The sequence below is a fragment of the Phyllostomus hastatus genome, unplaced genomic scaffold (assembly GCF_019186645.2).
Source record: "Phyllostomus hastatus isolate PE091 unplaced genomic scaffold, TTU_PhHast_1.1 phas_scaffold_93, whole genome shotgun sequence".
NCBI classification, from domain to species: domain Eukaryota; kingdom Metazoa; phylum Chordata; class Mammalia; order Chiroptera; family Phyllostomidae; genus Phyllostomus; species Phyllostomus hastatus.
In genome coordinates, this window is record NW_025334042.1 from 1,797,187 (window position 1) to 1,822,434 (window position 25,248).

Consider the following 25,248-nt stretch of genomic DNA (forward strand, 5'->3'; position numbering starts at 1 on the left):
TTGGAATTTATCAGGCACATGGCAAGAAATCAAGAAACTGACATTTCAAAAATTTTCCACATATGCCTTTTTAAACATATATCTATATTCTTCATGAAATCATGGAGAGGAGTGAGAATGAATAAGCAGCACTACTAAATGGTAAAATTGATAAACTATACATTTACAACATATATGACAATGCTCTACAATATATTTTTTCATATCCAAGTTTACATTGATTGGAAGATACAGAATTACTTTAGGTACTCTCTGAAGGAAAAAAAATTATCTGCCAATTACTGTGTGGTATAATACTTTCTTATATTTTATATCTATAAGAATTTTATTCTTTTTTTAAGATTTTATTTATTTATTTTCAGAGAGGGAAGAGAGGGGGAGAGAGAGAGAGAGAGAGACATCAATGTGCGGTTGCTGGGGGTTATGGCCTGCAACCCAGGAATGCACCCTGGCTGGGAATCGAACTTGGAACACTTTGGTTCCCAGCCCACGCTCAATCCACTGAGCTATGCCAGCCAGGGCAGAATTTTATTCTTATTAAGAGAATGATTTTAGAGTTATTTAACCTCATATCTTTATCATATATTATTCTCATGTTATCTTAAAAGTCAAAATACAAGTGAAATAATCATTTACAGTATTGTTAAAATGTTTCACATTCGGAGTTTGACCAATGTACTTTTTCTACTCACACAAGTTGCAGTCCCAGTTTTTTTCCATGCATCGCCATCCTGCATGCCCTCAACAACACTGGGGCCTCACTGCACCAGTAGAGGCTGCAGCTGCGATGCAACATCTCTTCAAACACAATCAACTGTTTTCTGGCAGATTTTGTTTTTGAGTATCGACACCCATTCTGAAAGTCTGATATTGAGATATTTTTGATCTTATTATAAATCATTAATTGGTTTTCTGGCAACAACTAGGAATCATATTCCTTCTTTACATGAAACACCAAGACATGAGGGAATTAACAGGTCTCTTCATTCAAATTAGAAAAAGAACCAAGTTCTGGCATTAAAATTCAATGAAAATTATGTCCAAACTTTGCCTAACTGACAGTGACTGTAATTGTAAGAGAAATCCCAGTTTCAGAGATATTGAAACATGAAAAAATTATGTATCTCACTACTAATGAAATAATAATTTCCCTAATTTTCAGAGTTTTAGTAAATCAGTAGGTAAACCACCATTCATTTCTCCTCCTAATTATCGTCATTTATAAAACACTGGGTCACCCATTTCAATTCTCCAGGATTTCAGAATAAATTGTACTATAAATTCTGATCATTTCAATAGCCATGTACCTCTCATCACTTCCTCTTCAGCAATGATCTTACACTATAACTCACCTCTTACAGTGTTCCCCAAGTTAATACTAATAATTACATCTTCTTTATAATCTTAACTTGAAGCATTTTATTTCCAAACTTTACCTGCCATCTTTTTAGCTCATTCCTGTATTATAGTATCATACCTCCAACAATTCCTTGTCAATGCTTGGAGAAGCAGCTCCTCATTTCTACAACACGCTTCATCATTTATTCTACATTATCCTTTACAAACTTCAAATGACTGTATCTTCATCACCCAGTGTAAGGTCCATTGCATATTATTATCCTCACTCTCTCAAGTTATTTTTCCCATCCCTCCCATGTCTTACTCAGTTTTTATGCTGAATAATTACACTGAGTAAACTAACTCTTGCCTGCTCTGAACCTGTGTGTGAACTGCTAACCACTGCTGGAGAAAAACGCACAACTCTGCTCAATAGCCTCATTTTAATCCCACGGCTACTCGGTGCTGCTTTACATCTGTTCCTTTTATTTCCACATGATTTTTTTTTCATCTCTACTTTTTTTCAAATGGATTGTTCTCATTAGCATAAAGAACCTCTACAGTATTTCACATTAAAAAAGTAATCTCCGTTCACCCACATTCCCTAGAGGCACTATTCCAGTTCTTTGCTCTTGTTTACAGATGTGCTCCTAAAAGAGTTGTTAATATCATTCAATTCACTTTTGAACCTACTTCTTTTAAGCTTTTATTTTTTTTTCATGCTCACCTGAGGGTATATTTATGATTTTAGAGAGAAAGAAACATCAATTCGAGAGAGAGAAACATGCCTCCCTTACGTCCCCAACCAGGGATTGAACCTACAGCCTAGGTATGTGCCCTGATGGGGGATTGAACCCTCAGCCCTCTGGTGTACAGGACCACACTCTAACCAACCAAACCACTTGGCCAGGGCTGTGCTTTTATGTTTACAATTCCATCTAGACACTAGGGTTCCCAGTGATCTCCTTCTTTTCAAATACAAATAGTTTACCTCTATCTTATTCACCTACTGATAAAGTTGATCATTTTCTCCTCATTAAAATATTTTCATCACTGAACTCTTCCAAATGTTAATTGTCTCTTTGTTTATATTCTGTATCATTTTGGGCTTTTTCTAAAGACTCTGCTAATCTCTTCAATTTTTCTGACTTTTTAAAAAATTATATTTTTATTTTTAGAGAGAGAGAAAGGGAGGGAGAAAGGGAGAGAGAAACACCAGTGTGTGCCTATTGCAAGTCCCCTACTGGGGACCTGGCCTGCAACCCAGGCCTGTGCCCTGACTGGGATTTGAACTGGCTGGTACCCTGTGGTTCCCAGGCAAGCACTAAATCCATTGAGTCACATCAACCAGAGCACATTTTCTGACTTTTAAATGTAGGTTATTTCTGTCATATATCCTAGGTTTTCAATCTAGTCTCATTGTTACAAATGTTATTTCTACTCTGATGATTTCTGGATTTTTATCTCTAGCTTAGACTTCTTTCCTGAACTCTAGAAATGTATATTCAACTTTTTACTCAATATTTCTTATTGCATAAATCTAATACACAACTCAAAATTAATACACTTAAAAGTCTTTTTCTGGTGTCTTGCTTCTAATGTCTTATTTCTTTTACAGACTATGTTTCTCAGCTAATGGAAAATTTATTCTTCCTGTTAATCAGGTCCAAAACCACAGAACCATGTTTCATTACATTCTTCATTCAGTACAAAAGTGAATATCTGTGAACTCAACATTCAGAATATATACAGTTCCAGATCACTTCCACCCTTCTACTTATAAGACTTTCATCGAAATCTACTGTTTTTTTTTCTCACAGAGGTTATTGCTGGTAATTCTACTTTCACCCTTGTTCTTTTGTAAGTTTATTCTCTACAGTGTAGAAGGATTTAAAAATTAAAGATTGATTAGTCCCTCCCTGCTCCCATACTCTTTAAAACTTTCTCATTTCACTCAAATTTGGGGGAAAATAATCTTACCAATACCTGTAAGAACTACTGTTGTCCAACTTCTCAATAATTTTAAATTGTATCCTACTGTTCTCTCTCTTGCTCACTTAGTTCTGGCCAAAGAGTGGAAAAAAGATCTCAATAATATGCAACTTTAAAGCCATTTATTTTACCGTTACAATATTTTCTATAGAATAAAAAAATTTCCTTGATCCACATACCTTAATCTGCACACTGTGAACCATCAGGATTCACAAAGTTGGTATGTCCAGAGAAACCTCAAGCTGAAATTTGTTTCAGAGTGGCCCCAGGTTGGCAGTCCCCTAAGTATTCTGGCAGAAGGGAATGAATGCAAGTCCTCTCTTGAGAAAGTCATGTTTAAACATGTCTCAAAGAATTTCCTCAGATAAATTTGCATTAAACTTTGTGTCAAAAATTCTTACCAGAAAAATGCACTAGGAAAAAGAGCCAACAGAAAAAATAGACAACAAAACTTTGCCTGCAGTGAATTCAGATATGGAAATCATCATGTGCGGAATATAAAATCTGCATGTAAAAAAAGAAATAAAAGTCATTAGAATTATGGGTTAGAAATAGGTGATATAAAAAAATCACCAGATATTTTGACTGAGAACGAGAGATCTCTTAGAAAGAAACTGGGAAGTATCCCTCAAAGAATGAAATATCAGTTTATATAAAGACAAAGGGGATTCATAAGTTGAAAGACAGATATAAAGAAAATATACAAAATGAAACACAATGAGATAGAGTATTAAGAATGTAAAATAAGGGTTAAATATATAGAAAACAGAGGAAGAAGTTCTAGCTCTCATCTGGAGATCTAGAAACATAATAGAATATGGAGAGGAAATATTTAAAGATAATACTTATGGAACTGAAAATAGACAAATCATAAGATAAAGGAAACAATATATTTCTAGACAGCAAAATGAAATTTTTGTAATATAAAATGATTGATCTTTAAAATAGGCAAAAAAGAAGTTAGAGATAACATATTAGGTTGAACCATATCAAGTTGCCCTTTTCTGTAGATCAAAAATGGTCAAATAGCTGCAATTTCATATGTGGTTCAACTTACACAACGGTACGACTGTTGGGAATTTTGAAGACAAAAACTGACAATCTTTGCCACATGGGTTTAAAAAAATCTGATAACGTGTCACTTCCAAAGCACCTGCACATGGGTCCATGGTTGGAATGCACAAAAGAGGCTGTCTGGTAGAACCTTATGTCTGAAACCAGGATGTTTCCCTTGTCATGAAAAATGAAACCTTCAAATTGCAGAAAGGAAATAACTGCTACCCTAAAATCATAAGCCTGACAAAAGTAAAGACTGAATAAGATCTTTTCTTCTAGTAAACACTGCCAGATTTTAGCAGCCTTCCTCAATGGGCCTCAAAAGTATCTACATTGATATGTCCACCACTATGGTGGAGATTTTGGTATATTTCTCTTCACAAATGTCAAATTCACAAGTAAAGCTAAGTAATATTAGAACAATAGAAATATTATTCTTGATCTACTTTACATATGTAGAACATGTATTCAGAATATAAAGAATACATTTTATTTTAAAAGCACATATGTGCACTAGAAAACAATGTATAATCTGGAGCTCTGGGATGAAAGGCTCTGTAAATGTCAACTATGGCCATGTGATCTAATGTGCCATTTAAGGCCAATATTTCTTTCTGGATATCCTGCTTGGATCATCTACCTATGGCTGTCATTGGAGTATTTAGGTGCTCTATAATGATGTGTTTTTGTCAGTATTTCCCTTTAGTTCTGTTAGTGGTTGCATTATTAAAGGGGTGTGCAAAAGTAGGTAAATAATAATAATAAATACAATAATTAATAAATGAGCAATAATACAAGAATAAACTCTGTTTTGTGTACTCACAACTGCAAACCTACTTTTGCCCACCCCTGAATTTTGGTGCTCACTGATTGGGTGCATATGCATTAAGAAGTGACATGTCTTCTACATAGTGTCCCCTTGTCATTATAAAATGTCCACTTTTGTATCTTGTTACCTTATTTATCTTGAAATCTATTTTGTTGGATATGACTATACCTGCTTTTCTGTGGATGCCATTTTCTTGGAGAATCATTTTCCAGCTGTTCAGTTTGAGTCTATATTTGTCTTTGCATCTTAGACATGTCTCCTGAAGGGGGCATGTGGTTGGGTTTCAGATTTTGATCCAGTCTGCTACTCAGTGCCCTGCTCTAGAGAGTTCACTTTAACGTAATTTCTTTTGTAAATACTCTGTCTCCAAATAGGGTCACATTTTGAGATACTGGGGGTTAAGACTTCAACTCACAAATTTGAAAGGGTTCATATGCACACCATAACAATTTGACTTTGTTAAAATGAAGAACTTCTGTATTGTGAAAACCAATCTAAGAAAGCTATATTGCAACTATATGACAGCTATATGACATTCTGGAAAGGTAGAACTATGGAGACAGTAAAATGATCAGTGTTTGATCAGGATTCTGGAAGAGAAAGGGTGGAATGAATAGAAGCCTAGAGGCTTTTTACTGCAATTAAACTATTCAGTAAGATACAAGGTCTGTCCAGAAAAAGTCAAGCCATTATTAATATAGTGAGAATCATTTGTTGGATATCAATGTAACCTGGCAGCCAAAGAGCATGGACTGGAATGTGCATGCATGAACAATGAGGACTTCACTGTACTAGACAGTGGGGGCAGTAAATGCTGTTGAGTAAGCATGTATACTGTGTGGCCATCACATTCAAAATGACTGAGTGACTAGAGCAACAAATCTGTATCAAATTTTGAGTTAAGTTTAAACATTCATCTGTGGAAGCTATTTGGATGATTCAGAAGGCCACAGCTATGGGCAACTGGTAGTCTGACAGTTTTATCACGACAATGCACCCACTCTTGCATCATGTCTCCTGCAGAGTTTTTTGGCAACATATCAAATCACCCAGATGACTCAGCCCCTCTACAACCTAGATTTGGCACTCTGTGGCTTCTCACTTTTCCCCAAACTAAAATCACTTTTGAAAGGGAAGAGATTTCAGACCATCGATGAAATTCTGGAAAATGCAATGAGGCAGCTGATGGCAACTGGGAGAGACATGTGAGGTCCCAAGGTGCCCAGTTTGAAGGGAACTGAGACATCATTGTTCTATCCACAATGTTTCTTGCATCTTGTATCCTCTTCAATTACATGTCTCTATTTTTCTTTTTTTTCAAAGATTTTATTTATTTATTTTTAGAGAGGGAAGGGAGGGAGATAGAGAGAGAGAGAGACATCAATGTGCGGTTGCTGGGGGTTATAGCCTGCAACCCAGGCATGTACCCTGGCTGGGAATCAAACCTGTGACACTTTGGTTCACAGCCTGCACTCAATCCACTGAGCTATGCCAGCCAGGGCTCATGTCTCTATTTTTCATGTCACATGACTGGACACCTTCTGAACAGACCTGTACTTGAATGGTTGATTGCTGTCATTATACATTTGTTAAATACCCATAGAATATAAAATACATCCATGGCTGGTGTAGCTCAATGGATTGAGCAAAGGCTGAGAATCAAAGGGTTTCCAGTTCAATTCCCAGTCAGGGCACATGTCTGGGTTGCAGGTCAAGTCCCCAGTATGGGATGCATGAGAGGCAACCACACAATGATGTTTCTCTTCTTCTTTTTCTCCTTCACTTCTTCTCTCTCTAAAAATGAATAAATAAAATCTTAAAAAGAAAATTAAAAATATAAAAATATATATAAAATACAAAGAGTGAATCCTGGTGTAAACTATGGACTTTAGTTAATGATATACCAATATTGGTCCATTAATTGCAACAAATATACCACACTAATACAACATATTAATAAGAGGGGAAACTGGAGGGAGGGATGAGGTGGTATAGGAGAACTCTGTGTGCTTTTTTGCTCATTTTTTTAAAAAACTTAAAACTGCTCAAAAAATCTAAATAAGAAAGTGGGAATGAACAAAGCCATTTAATAAATAATTATATAATGTAATGGGATATTATATAGCTATTACAAACAATAAAAATCTTACCATATTGATATGGAAAAAGTTTAAGAGAAAAACATGATATAGTGCTGCATTTATATTATCATGTTTGTGTAAATATAGTGCATATGAAATGTAGGTAGATATTGTGGTCTACCTAACTTTTTTATGGAAGAATGTGAAAGAATTGAAAATAACCTTAACCTTTGGGAAAGTAACTGTGGTTTGGAATTAAATAGATGGTGGAAGAGAGATATAGTCATTCTATTTTACCCTTTTTATTGTTTGACTATTTTACCTATGCGAAATTAATAGTTCAAAGTTAAAAATTCCCTATATACTTAAATTACATATATTTTTCAAAATTTATTATGGAATAAAAGTGATAGGTACTGGATTTTCCTAAAGCAGTGTGTATTGACACACTGTCCTTTGCCAGAAACTACAGTGGATGATTTTATAGTTAGTTACCTATAGATTACTTATTTGACATCTTCAGTGCTCAGAAATAGAAAATCTGTGAGCATGGGACATACCTGAATTGGGGTGGAAAGATGGGTCAAAGAACGAGATTTTAGCTGACTTGCATTTGAAAACTAAGGCTTACTTTACTCTTATTCTAGATTGGAGCTTTTGATATAGAAAATAACTGAAGTGGACTGTTTTCATAGAAATGATCAAGATGGAAGAAAGAAGGAGAGGTGGTAAACAAGAAAAAAACACTGTGGTTTCAGCCTAGTATCTCATCAAGAAATGAGGAAAACAGTGCCAACAGATTGCACAAAATATCTTCGCAAGTGATGGCTTCAGAAACAGTCATTTCCTTGTTTATACCCCTATTGGATTTTAAGTGTCAAGTAGTTCGATTAAGAAATAGTGACAGTATTATAAATTCTAATTTTCTGTTTCAGCAATGCAATTCAACAAATGGTTGAACGCTATCTATTGCATGGCATGGTGTTCTCTAAAAGCCAGATCAAGTGAGAACAGATTTTTTTCTCCTTTGCTCTGTTTTCTTATGGAGAACTTTTATGGTCTCAGGCATATGTTAAACTTCATGACTTAAAAGTTACTATGATGCATCACTGCAACCTCTGCTAATGGTTATGAACTGGGAAGAAGAGACTAGTTTTATTCAGGGTACAAGAAAGATAACAGCAAAGAATCTAAGTTTGAGATGTTGCCTATTTTCACAGATATGTCAATAAATCTTTTTAAACATCCCCCCCTCTCCCCCGCCATGGGACATGTCTGTAATTTACTTACTGGTGGAAATAGAAGCTATTTACTAGGCTCACTTGGAATGTGGATACATTCCAAGGTTGGAGACAGAGCAAAATGGGGGAATTTCTCCCATTTCCAAGCAGCTGGTAATGCACTATCAGGGACAATTGTTCCAGCAGGGTTGCATGTGCCTAGCTAACTGTTTTTATATTGTGTTACTTCCTTAGGGATGGATGGAGGAAGAAATCTGACCTCATCTAAGACAATACCAGCATGAGAAGTCCCAGCTTAATATCAGAGTCAACTTGAGAATAATGTATGCAAGTAATAACATTTTAGTTTGTGACTCCAATGAATACTGAACTGATGAACAAGAAAATGATAGTGCCTGACAGAAGAGCAAATCAGGAAACTAGTGTTGAAGAGTTGTCCCAAGCCACTGGTCTCAGGCCCTGCTTCTGGGTTTTTAAATATATATAAATGGTATCTGTGACTAGGACCTTAAAGTCCTAGCATCTTGAGTTATAAGTTAAGAAACTGAGTGTTTATGTGACTAGCCTGAATGTTGCCTGTCAATCTATACCAGACCCAAGGGATTGTATGACCTGTCTCAGCTTTGGTGGTACTAAGTGGGTAGAATGAAATCCTTATTTCTTTCCCATTATAAATTAATATCCTCAGTCTGGGCAGATGTATCTCAGAACAGAATGGCATTCCTCACTAACTTAGGAGACCAGCCAGTCAGAAATTCTCCTCTGTTGCCATGTGGTGCACTGTGGAGCACATACACATTTAGCCTTTAAGGAAAGGGCATGTAATTGCATCAGTGTGTTGTGAAATCCATTTAAATCTGGCAAAAGTACTGCAATTCTTTGTTAGCAATTATAAATTCTCAGTGGTAGGTGATAGGAACAGAGAGAGAAATGGGATGTCAGGAAAAAATGAGGATCACTTGCTGACAATTGTCAATTCAGTTGCCAAAAAATTAAACAGTTTGAGTTTCATTGTGGTATTAGTACTGCTGCTTAGAAGCTAGTAGTTAATTTTTATGCCCCCTGCCATACCCACCTTTGTTCTCATGAAGGAAACAGATTAGTTTCCAAGGCACAGAAGTGATGCCATATGAAAAAAGTGTATTTCTCCAAAGGAAGGTATATAAAGTTATAACATTTTAAACTGCACCGACAGGAACATAATCAGGAGAGTAAAAATAAAGAAAATTTTAACCCTAGGTATAAAAGTCCATTATACAACATGGTGTGTGAATATGTTGATCTTGTTTGAAATTATGGAATTCTTGTCAAGACTTTGGCAGAGCACACACATGCAGAGCTATCAAGTTGTTGAAAAGTAAAAATGGTGGGGCTAACACAATGAAAACATTTAGTTTTACACTGCATTTAATCATAAATAACATTCTTGGTCTTTAAAGTTAAATGCAGGGATGCAGTCAAACCACATGTCTCAGACACATGAATCACTTTGCCCCTCCTGACGTGGACAGATCCCATAATTGCTAGTGAAGTGGGTGGCAGCAAGTGAATTAGCAGGCAAGGTAACATACTGTACTTTGTGTAAACCTCCCAAACACACTTAAAAGCTGAAATATTTTTATATGTAGATACAACTTAACTCATAATACAAACTTTAGGGAGTATTAGAGGAAAGTTATTCAACATCATTTTTTTCATTAACCCTAATGTTTAATCAGCTCTCTAACTTTCCTAAGCATCCAAAGCAGTGTCCAACCATTCCTCCAAAATCTCCCCAGAAATAAGCCATTATCTAAAACCACCTCCATTTCTCCTGTGCCACCACACACCCCCAGCTTTTCTTTTCCTTTTTTTTTAATTTCCTGTTTTGAAATACCTCCTGCTTTCCAATTCTCTTCCAACATATTTTTTCCATATTTCTTCCTTAGGAATCTGCAGATGATAGCAATAATTGCCAAATGAATAATATATGGAGTAAGATGTAATTAGCTGAAATGCCAGTCTTAATTTTATTGCAAATCAGCAACTTAAATTGTATTGAAATAGACCATTTTCTTATTTCTGGATTTGGAGAAAGTGTATATTTATTTGGAACTCTAATGAGAAAATGAGAATTAGATATCTTATTATCTAATTTCGAGAATACATTAAAACTAAATTAGGTATTTTCTCAGTATAGTGATACCGTACTTCAAATGATACACCTGCAGAACTGGCGTTGATCATTGAGGTTACATACAAACATTGTTTTGTAGAATTTTTGGTAATCTTAATGGCAATTCATGATGATGAATTAAAGCTCATGGTGAACTGAAAAGCAGGATGAGCTCATTAATCAATTCAATACAGTATCTGTCACAGGTAACTTGAGAATTATCTATTTCCTTCTCATATCTGGAAATGCCTAGTTGCCAAATGACTATTGATAAAATGTCATAGTGAGAAAATATCTGAAATTGAAGTATACCTGCCTTGGCATAAAGTGCTCGAATTATAAAAGAAGAGCAATGTTTGGCATTACATTAACTCTCTCAGATACACACAAATCAGTGCTGTATATAAAGTCAGAAAGAAGACTTGAAATAAATTAGATGCTAATTATATCATTTGAAATGAGTAATTAAACTACAGCATAGGCACTGACTTAATATGATGATAACTCCCAAATCCAAATATTAAGTGTGGATCTGATTCCTAAATCTGTCTCTGAAGTCTTGAGTTCTCATTAGAATTTTAGCCTTATCTCTCTACATCATGTCTGAATGTGTGCCAAGAATCTTTTTATTTTATTCTTTTCTTTTCTTTTTTTTTGCACAGGGGCCATGCTATTCTTCTTTGCAGTATTCCAATTTTTAGTATATGTGCTGCTGAAGTGAGCACTAAGAATCTTAAATTTAGTGTTAGCAAAAGGGAACTCTCTCCTTTAGTCCTCAAACCTGCTCTTGCCCACCATTTCAATAAGGATACCCTAGTCCACCTGAAAGCTTAAACCACAGCTCAGGAGTCTAACTTTGGTTACACTCTTTTAACATTTCATAGCTAGCCCACAAGCAAGTCCTATAGACCCACCTCCAGTATGTGTCCATGCACTTCTCTCCATTCACACTGTTGTTACCCTAATCCAAGTCATTGTGATATCTGGGCAAGATCACGGTGATGGTCAGTTCACTAATTTTGCAGCTTTATTTCTTGCCCTCTCCCTCTGTTGTCCACAGCACGATCTGAAAAATGGCATTGAAGTTAAATCAAATCATGCTAATTCCTACTTAACAATTCTTATAATTTTCTTTACTTAGAATGATTGCCAAACTCTTTATAAACTTAGAATAAATATATGTACTGGTTCCTGCTAAACATTCAGACCTCAGATTGAATTGCTCTCTCCTTTACTTACTTGTTTGAAAAGTACTGGAATTCTTTTGGTTTCTTTAGTATGGCAAGCTTGTTCTCATCTCCAAGTCTGCAAAAATTATTCTCTGTGTTTAAAATATGCTTCTGCTTCACATTCTCAAGGCTGGCTCCTTCTTGCCATTCTGATCTCTGTTAAATGTCAGTTTAAGTATCAGATTCCTTCCCTGACATCTCAAACTGTGGCAGCCACACAGATGACCTGTATCTCATAGCTCTATTTTAATTTTCTACATAGCACTGAACAGTACCTTGCATTTGTTCAGTACTTATGTATTTTATTTCTATTGCTTATCTCTCCCCACTAGAATGTATGCTCCATCAGAGCATGAAACGTACCTTCTATTCTACAAGGTGTATTATGGTGATGAGTGCATTTAGGCATTCTACAGGGTCCAGCAGACGTAATGCCTGCTTGAGTGTGGTTGGTAGGGCAATAATGGGTGTGAAATAATTTATAGTTTTAATGTGAACATTGCACTTAAAATATAATATGGTGTGCTTGAGTGTGACATTATTATGTTATAGAATTGTGCTTATGATTTTGTAATGAAAGATTTTGTAACAAAAAGGAGGCATTTTTTCCTGTTGGAATCTGTATATTAATTTTTCCAATAGATTGATTAATGCATTATATATTTGCAACTGCATAATTGCCACAACTTGGTAACTGTAAGGCAGGAAACCATCTGGAAAAATAGTAAAAGTGTTGAATTTACATGCCAATATTATGTTTTAGAAATTAAATTCATTTTGTGTTCTATGTTTGTATTGGGTTAGAATGGTTGTAAGTTTACCTTATCCTTTTGGATTGTAAAAATTTTAACATAACTCAGTTAATACATCCATGATAATATAAAGCTCATTACATTTCATATAATGATTTAAGGGCTTTAATATATGTTAACATGTAATTTTAAAAAATATTTTATTTGTTTATTTTTAGAGAGAGGGGAAGAGAGGGAAAAGAGGGGGAGAAAATCATCAATGTGTGATTGACTTTCATGTGCCCCCTACTGGGGACCTGGCCCACAACCCAGGCATGTGTCCTGACTGGGAATCAGACTGGCAACTCTTTGGTTCACAGGCCATAGCTCAACTGAGCTACACCAGCCAGGGAAATTTTTATGATACCCTAATAATATAAATTTTATGTTATAGATGAGAAAACTAAGTCACAAAAAGATTAAATGACTAGCTGGAGATTACATGACTAGTAAATAAGAGAGTTGGGAATCAAACCAACAGCCTGAATTATCTATGTTTATAACCACTAAATTATATAGCTTCTTATCCTTTTAAATGCAATTTAACTCATTTGGGCCAATATTTCACAATCACAAATTGATAAGTTACTATGTTAATTAAAAAGTATTAAATATTTTAGATAGGAAGATAGATATGGCAGTTATATTCTTCAAGAACTTTTTATTCTTAAGGGTTTAGCAGAAAAGTTAACAATTAGTGAAATGTCAGTTAATGAGTGAGTATAGAAAATGTTAAATAAAAGCGGCAAGGGCTAAGTGAACTCATAAAAACACCTTGTAAGGGCATCTGACATATATTGATGAAGGGAATTTGTCAGCCAAGGGACCCTGGAGGACCTTATGTTTAAGCTAAATTCAAAAGCATCAGTAGGAGTTACCTAGGAGAAGGAAAGGCATGTGAGCCACAGAGAAACACAGCAAACAGTCAAGTCTAAGTTCAAGGTCTAACCTAGCACTTGTTTCATGTTACAGGTGTGGCTGGCTTTTTTTTTGGGCTGTTACTGACATGTTTTCTCATGTGAATTAGTCTTTTAATTTTGACATTCTATGGCCTTCCTGAATTACTGATTACAAAGTTAACTGTAGATCATTGCAATGGAGCCGTTTTTTTTTCCTCATTCAATACAAAAGAAGAAATAAAAGAGCTGAACATGACCTAAATAAGGAATTTAAAAACTTGTGCAAATAAACAACTTTAAAATACTTAAACAATAGAATTAATTTAAAAATGCTATAAATTAGAAACCTTCTGTTTTTAAAAGAATTGCTTGTGAGAGACATTCTGATGTTTAACAGTGGCCAATAATAAGAAAGTTAATATCTTTAAGGTAATTTTGATTAGGATGGATTTTAGTAACTTCCTCCCACCAAACAAACTTAAACCTTTCCTTAACAAATACAATAACCAACATGGAAAGATTAAATATCGAAACTCACTATAGACTTGGATTTCAATTTCTTTTTATTTTTAGTCAGTAATATTTGTAGATTATTACTCTATAATATTTTTCTTAGAAAAAGTAAATCTACTTAAATTGTTTGTCTGTGTGTGTGTGTGCATTCTTTTCCCTTGATAAACACTTTGGAATCAAATGTTTACTTTTATGCAAAGCCTATCATCACAGAGGCACTCTTGGTAGCTATATTAATCAAATAAGAGAAAAATAAAGAGAGAATATTGGAATAAGCAATACAATTAGATTTCAGGAAATCATTAGAATATTAAAGACTCCAGTGTAACAAAAACCTTTAGAGGAGGTACTTTCTTTTACATGAGCTTACTTTTTTTTTACATTAATATATAACCGAAAAAGAAAACAGAGCAGTTCATCTCTTTACTACTTACTGGTTCATTTCTTTTTAAGATATGAGGATCTATTTCATGATTAATTGTACAACTTTTCAGAGCTATGGTTGTTGCTAAAGAACATTCCATCAGAAACTTGAGAGAAAATTTAAAGACATTCATCAAAGTTTCCATTTGGAGTCTAGAGAAACAATAAAGTACATATTGACTTCTCTTGAGTAATGGATCATGATTTATTGATCTAAAGGGAGAGTCAATATTTACCTTCAGTGAAAATAATTATTGATGGTCAATGAAATGTAAAATTTAATACATTATTTCTAATCAGAAATATCTTGAAATTTATAAAGATGACACAATTTAAAAAGCACTTTTCAGTTTATAAAAATATATGTGCATTATTAAAAAACTGTAACATGCAGAAGATTAAAAGTAGAAAAATTACCAAATATATTCCATCAAAAGAAAAATAACAATATTTTTGTTTATTTTATGTCAGTCATTGTTCTATAAAAATATTTGGATGTTTATAAATGTACATTTTTGAATTTAAATGTAATAAAAATAAAATATGTAGTCTGCTATTCTTCCCAAATGTACATTCCTGCTTTCTGTAAAAGAATTATATATCCTTGCCGGCTGATTTGTGACTTGCTAAACATTATGTGCAGTGAATGTGCATCTCCAACTCACTGACATTGTGTTTGTCCATGAAAATTGCTTTGGCCAGCAGCATGACTCACATGCCTACTACCATGTCAAAGCCTTAAAAGCTGCTACATGTTTCTGCCACCTCTCTGATGCTTCTCTCTGTCACAAAACCAATTATGTGTCATGTAGAGGCTTCTCTTCCATATGGATCCAAAATTGGAAGACATATAGAGAAGGCAAGCATCAACTCCTCACAGATGCTGACATATAATATGTCTGGGAAAGAACGTTCAGTGTTGTAAAACAGCTGAGATTTTGACTTATTGTTACTGTGCAAAGGTGACTAAAACACTCTAGTGTATTAATAAACACATTGTTTTTGGACATAAGTTTTACTCATCATAAAGAAATCATTGATAAATTCTACTACCTCAAAATTAAGAATTTCTGTTAATTGAAATACACCACCAAGAAAGACAAAATACAATAAAAGTCACATTCTCACAGAAGATATTTATCACAAATATAACTGAAAAAGTAAGTTAATTCAAAATGTTTTTCAGATGGTATACATAAATATATATTTTACATTAGTTAATATATAAGTATAATAAAATAAATGTGTGTATAAATTTATTCCTAGTAATACATAGTATTTATAGTATATAAGTAATTGAATTAAGATGAAGATCAATAAGAAAAGACAAATAATCTGAGAAAATAGGCATGATGAGTGAATGGGCATTTCACAGAAAAGAAAGGTCAAATAAGAAGTAAATATTTAAAGATGCTAATATGTCTTAGTAAATAGGAAAATGCAAGTTAGGAATACAATGAAATACAATTTGCTTACTACAGTGGCAAAAATTAAAACTTCAGTTACCATGTGTTGGAAAAGATTTGAGTCAATTGGACAATAGGATGCTTCCTCTTTGGTTGAGTTTATTCATATACCCACTTTAATAACAAATTGGTTCTATCTTTTAAAGCAGAAAGCATACATACTCAGTTCACACTATTTACCAGAGAACTTTTGCACTTCTATTCTAGAAGACTAGGTGATAGCAGCATCATTTTTAGGAGAAGGCATCTGGGAAACACCCAAATGTACTTTGATTGGAAAATGGGTAGACTGTTGAGCAGTTCCACAGAACTATTTATGCAGCCACATACAAACACACAGATGAATCTAAGATATACGAGGGAAGAATTTTAAAATATGGAATTTATTTGTAAGAAATTGTGTGTTCTTACATGTTTAAACTTCAGTCATCTTCAAAGTATTCTCCATTTGATGGAATATACCAATCGAGACCTTTTCTCCCACTGCTCAAAACAGTTTTTGAACGTGTCTATTTTGATGCCTTTTAGTGCCTATGCCATTTTTGTTTGTTTGTTTCACTTCCACATCAGCCAAAAGTTTCCCTTTCAGGATATTTTTCATTGTAGAAACAAACAAACTAACAAAGACGATCAGGTGAATAGGGAGGGTGGGGCATGGCGGTCGTGATGTTTCTGATCAGAAACTGCGGAACCTTCAGTGCAGTGTGGGCAGGTGTACTCATAACTCATCCATCATAAAATGGGTAAACACACTGAAAGAATCTTCAAAAAAAAAAGTCTTAAAAAATGCACTGAGGCCAAATGCAGGTTCTCACAAAAATACCAACTAGTACACTGATACAGATGGGTTCCTAAAACACTCACCTAGTGGGGAAGCCTGTACTAAAAAAAGGCCAACCTCCAGAAGATAATTCTATTTTGGGGGAATTCCTCCTCATAATGATTAATGCAAAAAAAGAGAGAGAGAAAGGAAAAAGAAGCTAGCCATGGGCAATTATTTACAGTAGATGTATATTTATGGAGTTTACATACATATGCAAAACCATTGTTTTGCTTAGGAATACCTACATGTTATATTTGGTAAACACAAAATTCAGGTTAAAATTATCTATAGGGAATAAAACATGGAGTAGAAATGTGGAACACACAGATTGTGAGTTAACAGCTATTCACTGAAATATTATACTTCACAACTAAAGTGTTATTTCATTGTTTATTTATAGTGTGTCTCAATAAATTGTTATAAAATCACTCTTACATTTATAGAAATATTATATATTAATAATGTTAATAATACCACAATAAATATTAACTTATGGTTTGTCACATTTTTAGTTATTTCATTAGACTACAGAGATTACTCAACAATAGACTTAAGTAAATCTGAATATCTTATTTTAAATATACATTAATAAATAAATATTATTGTCAAATATTTACTCAAGAACTGTGCCACTGTTTTTTTACCTGAAACATGTGATTCATGATCAACACTGCATAATTTTATTTAAAAATGTTTTGTGCTAATTTAATTTATGAAAATAATGTTGCAATGTAAAAGAAATATTTACTTCCTTGCTTAGTGAAATTGATTATTTTCCATGTACAGTAACTATTAGTTTCAGTTTGTTTACTATTACCTTACATGAAGATTTTGTAATGGAATAACAACACAAACTCATAACGACTGCAAACAACCTCCATGTTGTTACCTTTGATTCTTTTTAAGTTCAGGAGCTTTTTATGTTCATATTCTTACATCTGTCTTTTTTTCCACTTTGATATTCTTTTTCTTTTTTATTTTTTTTTAGATTTTATTTATTTATTTTCAGAGAGGGAAAGGAGGGAGAAAGAGAGAGAAAGAAACATCAATGTGTAGTTCCTGGGGGTCATGGCTTGCAACCCAGGCATGTACCCTGACTGGGAATCGAACCTGCGATACTTTGGTTCCCAGTCCGCACTCAATCCACTGAGCTATGCCAGCCAGGGCGGAGATTCTTTTTCTTTTGAGTTTTAGTATTTGAAAACAATTTTCCAACATTTCAAAAAAACCCCATTATGTTAGTTTCTAGTTTTAAGGTTTATTTTTTTTACATTTTAACTCTATTATGCCTATGAAAATTATTAGAAGAGTTTAGGTTGAGTTTATTTTTCTTTAGACTTAGTTAACTGGTTCTAACATCATGTATAACTCTTTCTTTTCATCAAGATGATGTGTGAGGTTTCCTTTGTCAGGTATTATATTTTACATTTTATTTTTTCAGGTATTATATTTCTATTTATTGGTATGATACCCTTTTGATTATTAGTGGTTATATGTTATATGTTATTAACACAGTATTATGTTATATTCACGATGTTAGCATCTATTACTAGATTACTAGTATTTGAATAATATTTAAATAGTATAATATATTTTTGTCTTTTTTTGAAGAATATTTGTTGTTTACTTACACTGAATGTACAATTTTGGGGAATTGCTACCTTTAAAATACTTAATACTCTCTTTCAGGCATTTAGTGTTTCTTAACATATTATACGTTTTTATATCTTTCAGAAAAATTTTGTAGTTTTTTTTTTGCTTATGTGTTACACATTTGTTTTGAAAAAAAAATTTGGCCATCTATATTCTGTTGCTATTATAAATGAGATTTGTTTTCATTAATTTTTTATGAAATTACTAAATTGTAAGAATTTCTCTTCATAACATGAGTTTCTATAAGCCTCAGAAAACTTTTTTTTTCATTAATAACCTTTGAACAAAGAGCTCTATACAGGCCCAATGTTGAGATTTGAAGATTGAGCTCCACTACCTCATTAATATTAAAGTTGTTGGCAGTTTCTAACTGCATGTTTATGTATTAAGAATTCAAATTAAAATGTAGAATATTTGACAAAATTTCTAAAATATTTATATTTAGACTATGCTCCATAGGAAGTCCAGCTGAGTCTAGAAAGAAACAAGGGAGTGAGGGGAACAAAGGAATAAGAGTTCCAACCTCTACTTTTCTGTGAGACAACACAACATTATCTCTGTTTTATTTTATTCCTCAAAATGAGAAAGATAAAGAGAAAAAAATTGTGTATGCCAAGAAACTGCACAACCTGGATGAAATGGATAAGATTCTAGAAACATACCGTCTTCCAAAGCTAAATCAGGAAGAATCAGAGAATATGAATAGGCAGATTACAGCTAGTGAAACTGAAGCCATACTCAAAAAACTCCCAACGAACAAAAGCCCTGGACTAGATTGCTTCACAGGGGACTTTTACCAAACACTCTGAGAAAAACTAATGCCTCTCCTTCCCAAACCATTTTATAAAATTCAAGAGGAAGGAAAACTCCCAAACTCATTTTATGAGGCCAGCATTATCCTAATTCCCAAACCAGACAAAGACGCTACAAAGAAAGAAAATTATAGGCCAGTACGTCTGATGAACATAGATGTCAAATTCCTCAACAAAATATTAGCAAACGGCATACAGCAATGCATCAAAACATCATACACCATGATCAAGTGGGATTTATTCTGGGAATGCAAGGTTGATACATTTGCAAATCAATAGATATGATTCATCACATAAACAAAATGAAAGATATTAACCACATGGTCATATAAACAGATGCAGAAAAAGCATTTGTAAAATCCAGTACCCATTTATGATAAAAACTCTCACCAAAGTGGGAATAGAGAGAACATACCTAAACACAATAAATGCCATATATGACAAACCCACTGCAGCATCATACTCAATGGGCAAAAGCTACAAGCATTGTGTCTAAGAATGGGACCACACAGGGATGTATGCTTTCACTTCTCTTGTTCAACATAGTACTGGAATTCCCAGTCACATCAATTAGACAAAAAGAAGAAATAAAAGGCATTCAAAGTGGAAAGGAAGAATTAAACCTGTCATTATTTTCAGATGACATGATACGGTACATAAAAAATCTCATTGATTCCACCAAGAAACTAGAACTGATAAATGAATTCAATAAAGTAACAGGATATAAAATTAATATCCAAAAATTAATTGCATTTTTATATGCCAATAACAAACTAACAGAAAGGGAAACCAAGAAAACAATCACATTAACTATATTACAAAGCCACTGTAACCAAAACAATCTAGTACTGGGAAAAGAACAAACACATAGATCAATGAAACAGAATAGTACACCCAGAAATAAACCCAAGTCTCTATGGTCAATTAATATTTGACAAATGGGGCAGCAACATAACATGGACTAAAAATAGCCTCTTTAACAAATGGTGTTAAGAAATCTGGACAGCTACCTGCAAAAAAAATGAATCTCAGCCACCATCTTAACCATAAACAAAAATAAACTCAAAATGGATAAAACACTTAAATATAAGTCACGGCACCCATAAAAAACCTGGAGGAGAACATAGGCAAGAAAATCTCAGATAATCCATACAGCAATGTTTTTATTGAAATGTCTCATAGAGCAAGGGACATAAAGGAAAGAGTAAACAAATGGCATCTCACCAAAATAAAAAGCTTCTTCAAGGCTGAAGAAAACATCAGCAAAATGAAAAGGGAGCCAACCATATGGGAAAATATATTTGCCAATGACCCCTTGGACAAGGGTGTGATCTCCAAAATATATAAAGAACTCACACGACTCCACTCCAGAAAGACAAACAACCTATTAAAAAATGGACAAAGGACCTAAATAGACACTTCTCCAAGGAGGACACACAGAGGGCCCATAGACATATGAAAGGGTGTCTAACATCACTAGCCATTAGAAAGATGCAAATTAAAACCACAATGAGACACCACTTACACCAGTCAGAATGGCTATCATAAACAATTCAACAAAAGAACAAGTGCTTGTCAGGATGTGGAGAAAAGAGAACCCCAGTACTCTGTGGGTAGGAATGCAGACTGGTGCAGCCACTGTGGAAAACAATATGGAATTTCCTCAGAAAACTAAAAATGAAACTGCCCTTTGACATGGAAATTCCACTTCTGGGATTAAACCCTAAGAATTCTGAAACACCAATTCAAAAGAGCCTATGCACTCCAATGTTCATAGAAGTACAATTTATAATAGCCAAGTGCTGGAAGCAACCTAAGTTCCTATTAGTAAATGAGTGTGTAAAGAAACTGGGGTACATTTACACTATGGAATACTACGCAGAAGAAAGAAAGAAGGGACTCCTACCCTTTGCAACAACATGGATGGAACTGGAGAGTATTATGCTAAGTGAAATAAGGTAGGTGGTGAAAGACAAATACCATATGATCTCACCTATAAGTGGAACCTAATCAACAAAACAAACACATGAGCAAATAGAACCACAGACAATGAAGTAAAGAACAAACTGACAGTAACCAGAAGGGAGAGAGGAGGGGCCTAATTGGGGAAGTAGGGGTAGGGTAGTCAAGGAACATATATAAGGACCCATGGACAAAGCCAAATAGGGGTAGGATTAAGAGTTGGGGGTGGAGGTGGGTGTTTTGGGGGAAGGTGATGGAGGGAAATGGAGACAACTGTGTTTGAAAAACAAAAAAAAAAATGAAAGAAAGAATGAAAAAAAGAAAAGAAAACCATTACAATCACAATTGCTCCAGAAAGAATAAAATACCTAGGAATAAACCTAACGAAGGATATAGAAGACCTGTACTCAGAAAATTATAAGACACTGAAGAAAGAAATTGAAAAAGATACAAATAAGTGGAAGCACATTTTGTGTTCATGGATAGGAAGAATTAATGTCATTAAATGTCCATACTACCCAAAGCAATCTATAGATTCAATGCAATTTCTATCGAGATTCCAATGACATATATCACAGAACTAGAACAAATATTTCAAAAATTTATATGGAACCACTAAATGCCACATATAGTAACAGCAATCCTGAGAAAGAAGAACAAATTTGGAGAAATTATGCTACCTAATATCAAACTGTACTATAAGACCACACTATCAAAATAGCATGGTGCTGGCATAAAATGAGACACATAGATGAATAGAACAGAATAGAAAGCCCAGAAATAAACCCACACCTTAATAGTCAATTAATATATCCCAGAGAAAGTAAGCACGGACAATAAGCTAAAGATAGTTTATTCAATAAATGGTGTTGGGAAAATTGGACAGATACATGCAGAAAAATGAAACTAGACTACTTTCTTACATTACACATAAGAATAAATACAAAATGGATCAAAAACTTAAATGTTAGACTCAAAATCATAAAAATCTTAGAAGAAAAGATAGGCAGCAAAATCTTAGACATTGCTCATAGAAATTTTTATTGGATATATCTTCCCAGGAAATAGAAACAAAAGAAAAAATAAACAAATGGGACTATATCAAACTAAAGGTTTTGGCATCTGGAAAGGAAATCATCAACAAAATGAAGAGACAACCTACACAATGGGAACACATATTCACCAGTATACGTGTAAGGGATTAACACATAAAATCTGCAAAGTACTTATAAAACTCAACAGCAAAAAAATGAATAACCCAACTAAAAATGGGCAAAGGACCTGAATAGACACTTCTCCAAAGAGGGTGTATAGATGGCCAATAGACATATGAAAATATGCTCAAAGTCACTAATTATCAGGGAAATGTTGGGAACCGCCCTGCCTGGTTTCAGAAACTGTAACCCCCTCCATGGCTAAGGCTGAGTGAGAGACCTTGGAACCCTAAGCCACCAAGGAGACAAAGTGTATTCCCTGGCAGGAGCACCTCCTCAGCCCACTGTACTCCATCCTGCTTGGCCCCCAGTGCATGACTGGTTAGTCAATGACAGGTAAGATTCCTCAAGGGAGGGATGACCTAAGACAGGCATGGTCACGAAGGGGCCCTCAGGGAAGGACTTGGGGGGCTATGGAGGAAAGGGATGATGCACCCTTGCCCCTCAGCTTTGACATAGCCTGAGTCCTCATTCTGTCTGCAAAAAGTCTCCTGATCTTATGGCTTCCTCACTTCCCCTGCTCAATCTAAGGCTGAAATAATGCTGGAGGTGGGAGCGGCCCTGTGCTGGAAAGTGTGGGTTCCCAGAGGTGATCAGGCCTAAGAAAGAAAGCTTAAAATTCTGTGGAACCTGCTTTGTTAATACGCTCAATTTAAATGATAAGTGTCCAAGCATGAAATGAATTTGTTTCCCCAAAGTTTTATGGCCCTTTAGCTATTTGACCCTGACTCAAAACAGGCCCTCAGAGTTCTTTGAATGTTACCTATTTGATCATTACTGCCTGACAATGATTAATGAGCTTTCCACATATGCCCTGTAGTACTAGGCAAATTAAAGCCAATAAAAGCTTGTCAAGGCAAAAGTAGGGGCGCTCTCCCCTTGAGAGAGTGGCCATGCCATCCCTTTTCCTCCACAGGACTTGGTAGTTCATGCAAATTTGTCTCATCTCAGCCATAACACCTCAGACACTGGACCGGAGTCTGCATCAGGGAAATGCAAATTTAAACTACAATAAGATACCATCTCACACTGTCAGAATGGATATCATTAATAAGTTAACAAACAACAAGTGCTAGCAAGGATGTGGGGGAAGGGAAACTCTTTTGGGCTGTTTGTGGGAATGCAGACTGGTGCAGGCACTGTGGAAAACAGTATGGAAATAGCTCAAAAAATTAAAAATGGATCTGTTTTGGACCTCATGATCCCACTTCTGGGAATATATCCAAAGGAATCCAAAATGCTAATTCAAAAGAACATAAACAGCCCTATGTTCATTGCAGTGTTATTTATAATTACCAAGATTTGGAAGCAGACTAAGTATCCATCAATAGATGAGTGGATAAAACAACTATGGGATATTTGGAGTACTATTCGGCAGTAGAAAAGAAGAAAGTTTTACTCTTTGCAACAGTATGATGGACCTAGAGAATGCTATACTAAGTGAAATAAGCCAGTGAGAAGACAAATACCATATGATTTCACTGATATGTTGAATCTAATGGACAAACTTAAATAACATGGAAAATGTGGACAGACTCATAGATGGAGAGCAGATGACAGCTAGTAGTGGGTGAGAAGTTAGAGGGTGGAGGGATTGAACAGGAAAGGGAAAGGACTCATGGATGTGGACAACAGTGTGGTGTTTGCTGGGGGGAAAGAGTATAAGGGGACTAAAGGGTAATATAAGAAATATGATGAAGATTATATTTTTTAAAGCATAAAAAAAGAAAAATGCAAAATAGAAAATAAACATACAGTATTCAGTGGATTAGGAGAAAATCACTTATGTTATACCTGTGTGTTAAAGAAAAAAATGAATTCTACAGGAGTCATATAGAATGTGTATCACTAGACTTTAAATATCAACCAATTACAGGCAGACTTAGAAAATACAATGAAATTTGTAATAAACGTTTGCAACAGACAACACAAAATGGAGACACTGATTGGAGAAAAATTCATGAATGGTAGAGTGCCAGGGACATTTTTCTCAAACACATCAGATTGTTTCCTCAAACCCAATGTGAAGGCTTGGAAGTTAATAGAAGAGCATACTGGTGATTATTTCTAATATGTTTCTCTATAATTATGCTAAGTGAACTCTTTATTCAAAGTATGTCTTTGTTCCATGATATCAATCAATGATTCTCAATTAATCCTTTTGTTATAAAGAACTTAGCTGAAGGAAACTTTTGTGCAATTTATGTATAGATATCTGAATGAGATAATCACCAATCAGTAATTGATTTCTACAACCTGTTTTCCAGGGTGCACTGGACAGCTAAGTCACACTTTGTATGGACTGCTAAAGGGGCCAGGCAAATTTCTGTTGGTTATGTCATAGGTTACCTGTGTGTACATTAGTACATTAGTACACTAGTACTAGTGTGTACATTAGTTGTTTTATGATTTGTAATACCTCTGATAAACTTCATGAAAATTGATTTATGAATAAGAGGTTAAGAGTATCAAAGCATATACACTTATATTCAAAAGATTCTTTCAGTTTTTTGCATACTGATTTTTTCTTTTTTCAAGGTATATTTTATTGCTTATGCTATTGCAGTTGTCTCATATTTTCTCCCCATTATCCCCCTCTGCCCTGCACCCTTCCTCTAACCTGCATTCCCCCCTCAGTTCATGTCCATGGTTTGTGCATATAAGATCTTTGTCTTCTCCATTTCCTATACTATTCTTAACTTTTCCCTGTCTATTTTGTACCTACCAATTATTATAGTAGGTAATTGAATATAATAATCTTATTATTGCTG

At 34.5% G+C, this 25,248-nt stretch overlaps 1 non-coding gene across 1 annotated transcript; it reads right to left on the reverse strand.

The window, feature by feature from the left end:
- Positions 1–11,308: 11,308 nt before the first annotated feature.
- On the reverse strand, positions 11,309–11,417 carry LOC123813130. Its single transcript, XR_006784646.1, has one exon. It is a non-coding gene; the product is annotated as a U6 spliceosomal RNA (small nuclear RNA).
- Positions 11,418–25,248: the final 13,831 nt, after the last annotated feature.